The following is a 10,280-nucleotide window of genomic DNA, read 5'->3' as shown; positions in this document are numbered from 1 at the left end:
GATGCAAAATTGAAAAGAGTGCACTGGGTCTTCGAATGGCAGATTGACATGGAGAAAGAGGGAAGTATGCCCAGGACAGCCTGGGGGTCAAGGCTGGGCTCAGTCATGCCTGGACAAGCCATGCGAGTTGTCTCTGGACTTGGATGACGTATCAGAGAAGCTATTTGAGGAGCCACATCAGCACCCCTGCTTCTATGGGCCACCAGGCTGTGGTGTTCAGCCCTTGCACCATGAAACTTTTTTTTTCCAGAAGCCAAATCTTTGAGCATCTCCTCCCGTACAGAGAGTGTATATGTTTATGTCCATGTCTTCCACCATGTGAACACATGAAACCACCACCTCAAATATCATAAATCCTCTCTCTCCCCCTTTCTGTCTGCCTGTTTATCTACAATCTGTCTATTTAAATTCTTTTTAAACAAGAAGGGAATATCTTTATGCCTGTTTGTAGGGATATTCTACATCCATCTGTTATTTACATCATTCGTTTTCCTGAGGTGTCTCCAACAAATCCTGGCTGGATGCACTGTATGTGTTATTAATAAAACAGCTGTAAAAATATTAACTGTATGGCCTAATTGTCAGCCTGATTGGGAGCCAAGTTTATCCCCGGACGGATGCGGAGACTCAGAATTTGGGCTTCCATCCAGATCTGACCCTTGCAGCTCACTTTACATTTGATTCTTTGACCATTTAAGCTGTTCTGGCTTCTTTTTCCTCCCAGGGATCTGTGCACATCCGGCCTCCTGGCCTCCTGGCTCCTTCAGGTGGCGCTGGTCCAGCTTCCTGAATGTTCATGGCCAGGCCTCTCTCCTCCTCCCCCCACTTTTGTTAAACTTAACAGCCATATGCTAGAGAATCACCTTCCAGTAACTTAAAAGATGAGTAGAAATATTGTCAGCATTGCCTCTCCCTGCACACTAGTAGGAAATAGCATTTGGAGAGTCTGCATTGGAAAACACATCTCTATTAAAAGCATTGGGTTAGGATACCAGAAAACCCAGAGTGATTGGCTGCAAAGTGATACTTCCTTAGTATCTGGAATCAGATCAATCTTTCAGCCAAACCTTCTGGATAGGGAAGATAAATGAAGAGGTGATAATACATTTTATTTTTAATGAAGTGCTCAAAATAAACCAAATGAGGGCAGAAGTTGGCAAATGAGGCATTTTTTTTACTGTGCCCTCCTTGGGGTAGTTGGATTAACCCTGATTGGCTTATACCTAAGTGAAGCTAAAGTATTTACTGTGGGGCAAGACTGGGAGGACAGACACTGCATAGAAAACAACTTGATTCTGCCAGTATCCAGAAAGCCTTGGCGGCGTCTGCCTCTCATTCTTAGGGGAGGGCGTAGAAGAACATTCTTAGGTAGGGTGGTATGGTGGTTTGCTTCATTAAATGTGAAATACATAAATTATCTGCCAACATTTCACAGGTGAAAGGATGAATGGCACCATTCAAGCTTACAGTCCCAGTAGCATTTAACATGGCTGTGATAGCTGTCAAAAAGTTGGATAAGATTTGATGCTTTATGTTTTGTTTTGTTTTTTCTCTATTGGGACTTTTTTTATGATTGCAATACTCCACTCAGTGAAGGGTTTTGAAAATTTTATAGGACTGGCCTTTGATTTTGCTTATTTTTCTAGAAAGATTTCAAGCAGGCTCTCCTGCCATATAAGATTACCTCTCATATTCTCCTAACCTCACATTTTCCAGGGCATCCCTGCGAATGTTTCTGAAAAGACTGCTTGTGCTGGGGTCACCATCCCAATTCTCATAACTATTAGTATTGACAGTCTGGTCGGACGCTAACTGTTTGTTTGACTTACACATTTTTAAATAATCACTTGTAAGGGGAACCCATATTTTTGTCTCTAACAGAGGTGATGAAAATTTAAAAAAAGAAACCAAAAATTTGAATTACCATTCCTTAAAAGAAACTGCAGCAGGATGTCAATGAAGTCATCAAATGCACTGCTGGAGAGCTGCCCTTAACAGAAAATTTAACACTCCACTATCTTGCTTGAAAAATACAGATCTTTTTTTATACATGGTCAATTGCCTTCCAAAAAATGTCTGCATTGTAAAATGTTTTTGTCTAACAATTGGACTAGATTAAAATGACTTCATAGAGACAAACTGTTTTTAGCCCTGAAATAACTAGAAATTATTAGATATTTCAACAGCAGCTACCTCCTTTTTCTGCCTTTGCTTACCATATAGTTACCTGAGTTTAAATGTGTTGATGTTTCCTGAACCATATCTCATAAATGTATGACAAATTAAATGTCTTTTCATGAAGCAAAATGAAAATATTTAATAGAAATCTTAACTTTCATGAGAGCAAGAACTTGCTTTATCTACTATATGTGTCTCCCATAGTGCTTAACAGACAGCTGTTTGCCCAAAGAGCTCAATATTAATTGACTAATGACCAAGTTAATAAAATTCTCTACTTGGCATAAGAGGGAGGTCTAAGTTTCTTCCTGCTTTAAGCTTCTATATTACACTGTTAAATGGCAAAAAGACTTTTAGCAATTCTTTATTTTATTTAGATGCTAAACAGTGCTTGCTGAATATTTTCTATGGCACTTAGCACAGTGGTAGGCACCAGGATGGATTCATAAATAAACATAAGACCTGCCTCCCACCAATAAAAATTATATAATTTGTTTGTGGAGCCAGGATATCACATAGCAGAAGCATTGTAAAATCTGGAGTAGAATGGTAGTAACTGCATATAGGCAGATAGGGCATTCAATTTCAGAGAAAAGGGCTGTGGGATTAGTTACAAGACAAAACTTCATATGAAAGACAGTGGAAGAGCTGGACCATATAGAAAGCAGAAAATGAGGAAGAAATAAGCAGTTCAAGATTGAAGACTTGGTAGACCCAACATATTCATTGGTGAACTTTTTGTCCTAAAACCTAAGTAACAATAACAGATGGAGACTAATTGGTGAGCTCAAAGTTTGGTGATAACTCAAGCTTTTCTTATAATCAATGTTTATGATGTGAAAAAAAGTCTGCACTCAAGTGTTTGGTATGCATTAATAAGTTACTGAATATATTTAAGACGGAACAAACTTTATGTCATTGTTAACGTCCATTAAAATGTGGCATTCCGAGAAGGTGAGAAGTTAATTTTTGGTGATGGCTTCTGGAGGTAGATGGAATGAATAGTCCTAAGGGTATTCAATTACCAGAGAGAAGCTACTGAGAAGATAAGTTTAACTCCCATGATTCTGGAAATCTCAAGTGAAAAAAACTTTAAAAATGACAAATTCAGCAAATATTTACTATTTCAAACAAAACACCGACTTTCCATTACTTTTGCATGGCAAAGAAGTGGAATTATTAACCTCAGAGGAGATAGCTTTTTGTTCAGGAAAATATTCTGATGCACTTTTTTTTTTTTTTTTTTTTGTAAACGATGCCCTTCTTGTCTTAAAAGATAGGATAAAAAAAAGAGAGAGAGCTAAGCTGCACTATACAAAAAATTAACTTAAATTTGGGAACTGGTCACTGATGCCTCATTGGTGGTTGGAGAGGGCTGAGCAACTTGGCAAGAGGCTGGCAAGAAGTCTAGAAAGAAAAGACAGCCATGCAGACGTCCAGGCCGAGTGGATAGCTGAGGGGCTTTTAAGAGTAGTGGTGATTAATATTCAGTTGTCAATGTTTCCTATTCTGAGTTGTGCTGAAATCATTCATTTCTATCTTTAAAGCTTTAATTAAGATCTGCCTAGAGATGTGTTGGGAGTTGGCAGAGAGTGGAGCAGTACTGAGCCTGGGTCAAAGCAGCGTAGAAAGAGAATGTTGGTTATGGGAGCTGAGACAGCTAATTCAGGGCAGGCTGCCCAATGACTGACCCTGGAGAACATCAGCCTTCCTTTGGGAATCCTCAAAGGTTTCAGGAAGAGTGTGGAGGACATGGATAGAGGCTTGAGCCATTTCATTTGGGTAGTAAAGAAAAGGGAAATATCAGGCTCCTGACATGTAGGTAACTTTTAGCCATGCTGAGACAGCTGGATGAACAGAACAAGGACAACATATCTATCCATCCGTCCATCCATCCATCCGTCAATTGATCCAATCATTCGTCATTCAGTAAGTACCAAGAACCTATTATGTGTGAATCACTACATTCTAAGAGACATAGTTTCTTTTGTGCAGATTTTAATTTTAATAATTAATATATACACAAAGTATATTAAAGAAATAAAACCCAAAGCTTCCAGGATGATGTTGACTTTCTATGGGTCTCGGAGAATGATTTACATTTGAATAAGAATCAAAGGAGAGATTCCAGCGTGGATACCCTGGGAAGTCACTCTCTCCAGGCTCTGTCTAAATGGCATAGGGGAGCATATGGTCTCATCCCAGGATGTGCAGTCCTTTGCCACAAGTTAGAGATGAAGCTGGGCCTGGTGTATGCACCTGAATATTCCTACAGCTTCTGAGTCCTGTGGACAATGACAGAGGAGACAAACCACGCAAGAAATGTGTCTAGTATAAAACAAAACTTTAAAAGAAAGAATTAAAGGAGGGAAGAATAACATTCATAGCAACTCTTGATATATAGATACTAATTTGTAATTTATCATGAAATTGCATGTATAATATCTGATCTATCATCACAACTGCTCTTTAAAGCAGGTATTATTATTCCCATCTCTCAGAAGACAAAACTGAAGATTATAGTTTGAGTGACAGGTTCCAAAAACATAAAATTAGACCATGTGAGTGACTCAATTGTCAGAGTAATTGTTATTAGTTTTCTCTCAGATCCAAAAATATTCCTTCCCTGACTTGTTCATCATTTTAATAGTTTATATAAAAAGTGCAGGACATATAATGAAATTTAAACTAATGAAAGGTAGAAATAAGGAAAGATTACTGATTAAATCATTCATTCTTCATCTAAATAGCCAATTCCCCATTTTATATGATAGAATTCTCAAAAATGTTATGGTCATGTCATTTTTCTGGGATGCATCACATAAGTGAGAAGGTACTTAACAGAGTATTTGGGTGTTGCTAAATGCATCTATTGCATACCACCTCTGCTTATTCCTATCCTAACATTATGAACAGTACTAAAGAAATACAAACTACAGTCTCTGCCCCAAAGAAACTTCTCATCTTCTACGTAGACGTTTTCCCCTTTCTTTTCTTTCTTTCTTTCTTTTTTTTTTTGAGACGGAGTCTTGCTCTGTCACCCATGCTGGAGTGCAGTGGCCGGATCTCAGCTCACTGCAAGCTCCGCCTCCCGGGTTTACGCCATTCTCCTGCCTCAGCCTCCCGAGTAGCTGGGACTACAGGCGCCCACCACCTCGCCCGGCTAGTTTTTTTTGTATTTTTCAGTAGAGACGGGGTTTCACCATGTTAGCCAGGATGGTCTCGATCTCCTGACCTCGTGATCCGCCCGTCTCGGCCTCCTAAAGTGCTGGGATTACAGGCTTGAGCCACCGCGCCCGGCCGTTTTCCCCTTTCATGAAAGAACTATGGTGACTTTAACTTCCACCTAAGAGCTCAAACATGGAAACATTTTACCAAGTTAAAAATAAGCAATTTCTAACATTATGTTAATTACACCAGGATAAGTTATCAAGAATAAAAGCAGTTGGTGTAAACATTTTCTTTCCCTACTCCCATTTTGAGCAGAAGTTAGCATTGTATCTCCAAATGTCCAAGTTATCCTTATTCCCATGTCTGTAGGGGCAATGGAAATTTCCTTTCATGACTTTATCCTCCTCATCCCACTCTCCTTTGGACCTTGAGTGTCATTAAGTTGGGTAAAGAGAGGCAGAACATTGGCGATTTGGGGATGAAACTGTATAGGAACAACTGGATCCACCGGAAAGACAGATTCCTTAGAATTCCTCCATTACAGAGAAGCCATAGACTCTCCAGCAATGGGCCACATTGTGGGCCACACTCCAGTGAGGAGCTGCTATGGGGCGCTGAGAGGTAGACACTGGACACATGCACAGCACTGACCTTGAAGGCAGCAATGAGCTTCCCAATGGGCGTGACCATAGCCAGTTTTGTTGGCTGCTGAGAAGGACCCCTCTGCAGCCTCCTGGAGCAGCTGCCTGAGTGTTGCTGGAATACCAGCCCTTGACTAAAGGGACAATAGAAATAATGGTGACTCTAAGGAAGGAAATGTCCCTCAATTTTTCTCCCAGCACACACACAAAATCAGTATCTTTTTAAAGGTTCATGAAACTAGTTTCACTAGTCAGATATGTGGGTGCTCAGGGCAAATTCAATTTCATAAGGACTAGAAACTCCACGTGTGCCATTCCTTGCCCTCAAGTGTTGTGTGGTAGAGTCACCTACATTTACAGGCAGTTGATCCTCACAAATCAAGGATTTCCTATTTGGGGATTTGCCTACCTGCTAAAATTTATTTCTAATCCCAAATTCAATATGGGGGATACTTTTGCAATTACTCATGAACATGGTCAGAGCAGTGAAAAATCTGAGTTCTCACATTCATGTTTCTAGCTGGATCAAATAAGATGACACTCCCCCTTCTTGTTTCAGCTTTCTTACTGTAAACATGTGTCCTTTACATGGTCTATTTAGTGGCACATTTTTTACAATTTTCTGCTTCCTGTTGATTTTGCTGTTTAAAATGGTCCCTAAACATACTGCTGAAGTGCTATGTAGTATTTCCATGTGAAGGAAGGCTGGGATGTATCTAATGGAGAAAATATGTGTTAGATAAGCATCCTTTAGGAATGAGTTATAATGCTATAATGCTATTGAGTTATGACTTCAATATTAACGAGTCAACAACATATATTAAATATGGTCTCTTTAAACAGAAACACACATGAAGCAAGGTTACGTATTGACTGGTGGACAAAAATGTTGTAAACAGAAGCTTTCAGGAACTTAACCCTGTATTTCTCCTAAGAGCAATGACTTGGCATTTGCTGATTCAGTGTTTGTGGACTTTATAACTATCATGAATAATAAGAATCTACTATATTTACATATCTTTGACTCAATCTATTATGTGCAAAACATCCCATTAAGCAGCAAAACAAAAATAGGCAATAAATTCTGCAATTTCCGCCAGATCCTAATATAGTGCAACCATACCATGGACCACAGAACAGAATTCAATGCAGGTCTTCTCACTCAGGAAGTGTTTTGGGCCTCATGATTATTTCTGGAAGTAAAGGAGATAGTTATAAGGCAATCTCATTTATACAGAAGCTCTGACAAGAACCCTGAGGACAGCTCTGAAGATGTTTGTAGTGTGGCTTCAGTGTATTTGTGGTCAATGCCTCCTGTTATAAACACAGGACTCAGGCTTTCCAGGGGGCTTTGTGAGCATCTGATCCTGGACGAGACTTGGCATGTTGCATCCCAGCAAAGGAGTGTATGTAAACAGGTTGTAAAATAATCATCTTGAACCCTTCCAAATGTAGCAAGATTAACAAACAAAGAAAATGAACACACCTATGCCTATGAGAATGTTGCTTTTGCACCTGTATAAATTGAAAACTGATGAGTTTACAAAGTGAATGTGGCTAGTGATGACTGATACTTGACTTACAAGGGTGGAGCCAAAAATGTCAGCCATTTGCTATGGGGTCAACTTGAAGTTCTGGAGAATTTAAAAAAGCAATTGCAGAAAGAAGCAATTGCAGTCTTCAGGTGAGCCTCATGGGTAATTGGGTTGAGTTCTGGCATATTTCCAAGAATTGGCAGCAAAATTATAACTGAACAGTAAAGAAGTAGTCTAGAAAGTAAGCACCAGAAGGATGAGAATTTTTGGCTGTATTGCTCATCACTACATCCCTGGAGCCTAGAACAGAGCTTGGCATAAGGGAAGCACTCCATAAATACTTGTTAAACTAGGTCCATTTAACACTTGAATATGTTGTGATACAAGTGCTAGTGTTTCTGGATATAGAGCATCATGTATCCCTGTCCTGCTTCTCATACCTATGTTATTTCTCTCCCCAGACCAATCTGTCCCAGTCTCCACTTTGCCCTCTAAGCAGCCAGTGATTTTAATCCCAGAAGAAACCAAGAGAAGAAGCAGAAGCTCCATTGCTGAGCAGAAAGTCACCAAGTGCCCATCCAGTCCCATGACCTGGGCCTCTATTCCCAGTGGTCCTGCTCCTGACCATTTCCAGAAAAGAGTCTATTATTTCAGAGCAATCACACCTCTGCCATGTAGAGGACTGATTATTTACTTACAGGTAATTGGTAGTATTTTGCATAAGGATCTTAGCTTGTTTTACCAAGGATGTCTTTGAGGTGATGGAGTTGTTGATTTTGTGGCTGCTAATAATATTTTTAAATTTAGAAATTTTTCCCTTTTATGTTTCATTACCCACTCAGAACCCAAATGTCTCTCCAGAAGTTTTAGGAGGCATTAGGTAGGCTATTTGGGATAAGAACGCATGTTGTTCTACGCAGTTTTTCTCCATCCCCTATTTCAAGGATTCCTCCTTATAACTGAGTTTCTCTAAGCCTCTGTTTCTTGTCATACTTTTTTTTTTGCAGACACAGTCTTGCTCTGTCACCCAGTCACCCAGGCTTGTGTACGGCAACACAATAATGGCTCACTGCAGCCTTGACCTCTTGGGCTCAAGTGGTCCTCACACCTCAGCTTCCCAAGTAACTGGGACCACAGGCATGTGCCATCACACCCAACCTTTTTTTTTTTTTTTTTTAGAGATAGGGTCTCACTATATTTTCCAGGCTGGTCTTGAACTCCTGGATTCAAACAATCCTCCTACTATGGCCTCCCAAAGTGATGGGATCATAGGCATGAGCCACTGCACTGCGACCTTGTCATATTTCTCTGGGGCCAACCCCCTTGTCATGCAGGTGATATGACTTTGCTATGAATAAGTAAAAATTTACCATTTGCACTTATTATTCACTTGCTGTATGCTGAGCTCTTGAAGGGTACTTGGACTGAATTGTGTCTCTCCCAAATTCCCATGTTAAAACCCTAACCCCTAATGTGACTGTATTTGGAGATAATCCTTTAGGAGGTAATTGAAGTTAAATGAGGTCATAATGGTAGAACTCCAATCTCACAGGGCTGGTTCCTTGTAAGAAGAAGAATGAACATCAGAGCTCTCTCTGTCTGCAACGTGAAGACATAGCAAGAAGGCAGCCGTCTACAAGCTAGGACGACAGCCCACACCAGAAACCAAGTTGGCTGACACTTGGACTTCTCCACCCCCAGAGCTGTGAGAAATAAATTTCTGTTAAGTTACTCAGTCTGTGGAATTTTGTTATGGCAGACCCAGCTGATTTAAAACGAAGGGATTTTCTACTTTCTATGTAATTCAATAAGTTTACAGATTAATTACAGCATTAAGAGTTACAACCTATATGTCATAAGAGCATTAAAGCACACACAAGTCCTGTCATCTGCCATGAGATCTTATCTGTAGACCTCTCATCACACTCATCTTCAATTACAAAACCTCCAATTGTTGCAAAGTTCTCACCCAGACAAGATCTTGCATATGCTCATAGACAAGTTTTCTTGGCTACTACATGGAGCCTTCCTCTTGATTTCTTCTTGCCCCTCTCTGGCAATTTTCACAGTGCATCCTCCAGAGTTCACAGCCTGCAGCTGTCTCCCTCAAGTTTCCTTACAGATTCCAATGCTGTGGAAGCACTGGCAACTTTGAGGGTCCAAAATGGTAGGCACCATGTTCTCTGGAATTCTCAGGCCACCCACCTACACCTCATCTTACTTCCACTCTCCTTAATCACCTTCCATCCTACAGGACTCAGACATGGATCCATACTGAGTTGGGCCAGAGACAAATACAAATCTGAATCACAACATTCATGCTGTCGCCATATGGAAACCTTCTCTCTCCAAGAGCCAGGCTTTTTTTCTGATTCCATCTTCCACTAGGTTAAGTTCTCTCTCAAGAGTTCCCTCGCTTCTCCCTGCTACATTTAGTTGCATGTCTGGAGGTTACCAAAAGTTCAAATTATATATTGTTATGACCTTAGTTCATGCCTTTGAGATATATGTATGTGTGTGTGTGTATATATATACACACACATACATATACACACACATATGCACATATATATACACACACACATATGTTTTAATATGTATAACCATTTTTATGATTTTAAAAGACTACTCAATCAGTGTGGGAAATTTGTAAAACACAAAAAATGTAAAGAACAGCATACAAAAATTAGAACCCTATCCCTGTTCTCCAGCATTATATAATTTCATCACTACATATTTCAGTATGTGTCTCTAA

At 39.9% G+C, this 10,280-nt stretch overlaps 1 non-coding gene across 1 annotated transcript; it reads left to right on the top strand.

Moving 5' to 3' along the window:
* Positions 1–4,305: 4,305 nt before the first annotated feature.
* Positions 4,306–4,506, top strand: LOC117062623. Its single transcript, XR_004428466.1, has one exon. It is a non-coding gene; the product is annotated as a small nucleolar RNA SNORA73 family (small nucleolar RNA).
* The last annotated feature ends 5,774 nt before the right edge of the window (positions 4,507–10,280 follow it).

This window comes from Trachypithecus francoisi, unplaced genomic scaffold (genome assembly GCF_009764315.1).
Source record: "Trachypithecus francoisi isolate TF-2019V2 unplaced genomic scaffold, Tfra_2.0 Contig01474, whole genome shotgun sequence".
Classification (NCBI taxonomy): Eukaryota; Metazoa; Chordata; class Mammalia; order Primates; family Cercopithecidae; genus Trachypithecus; species Trachypithecus francoisi.
This window is presented reverse-complemented; position numbering and strand designations above follow the sequence as displayed.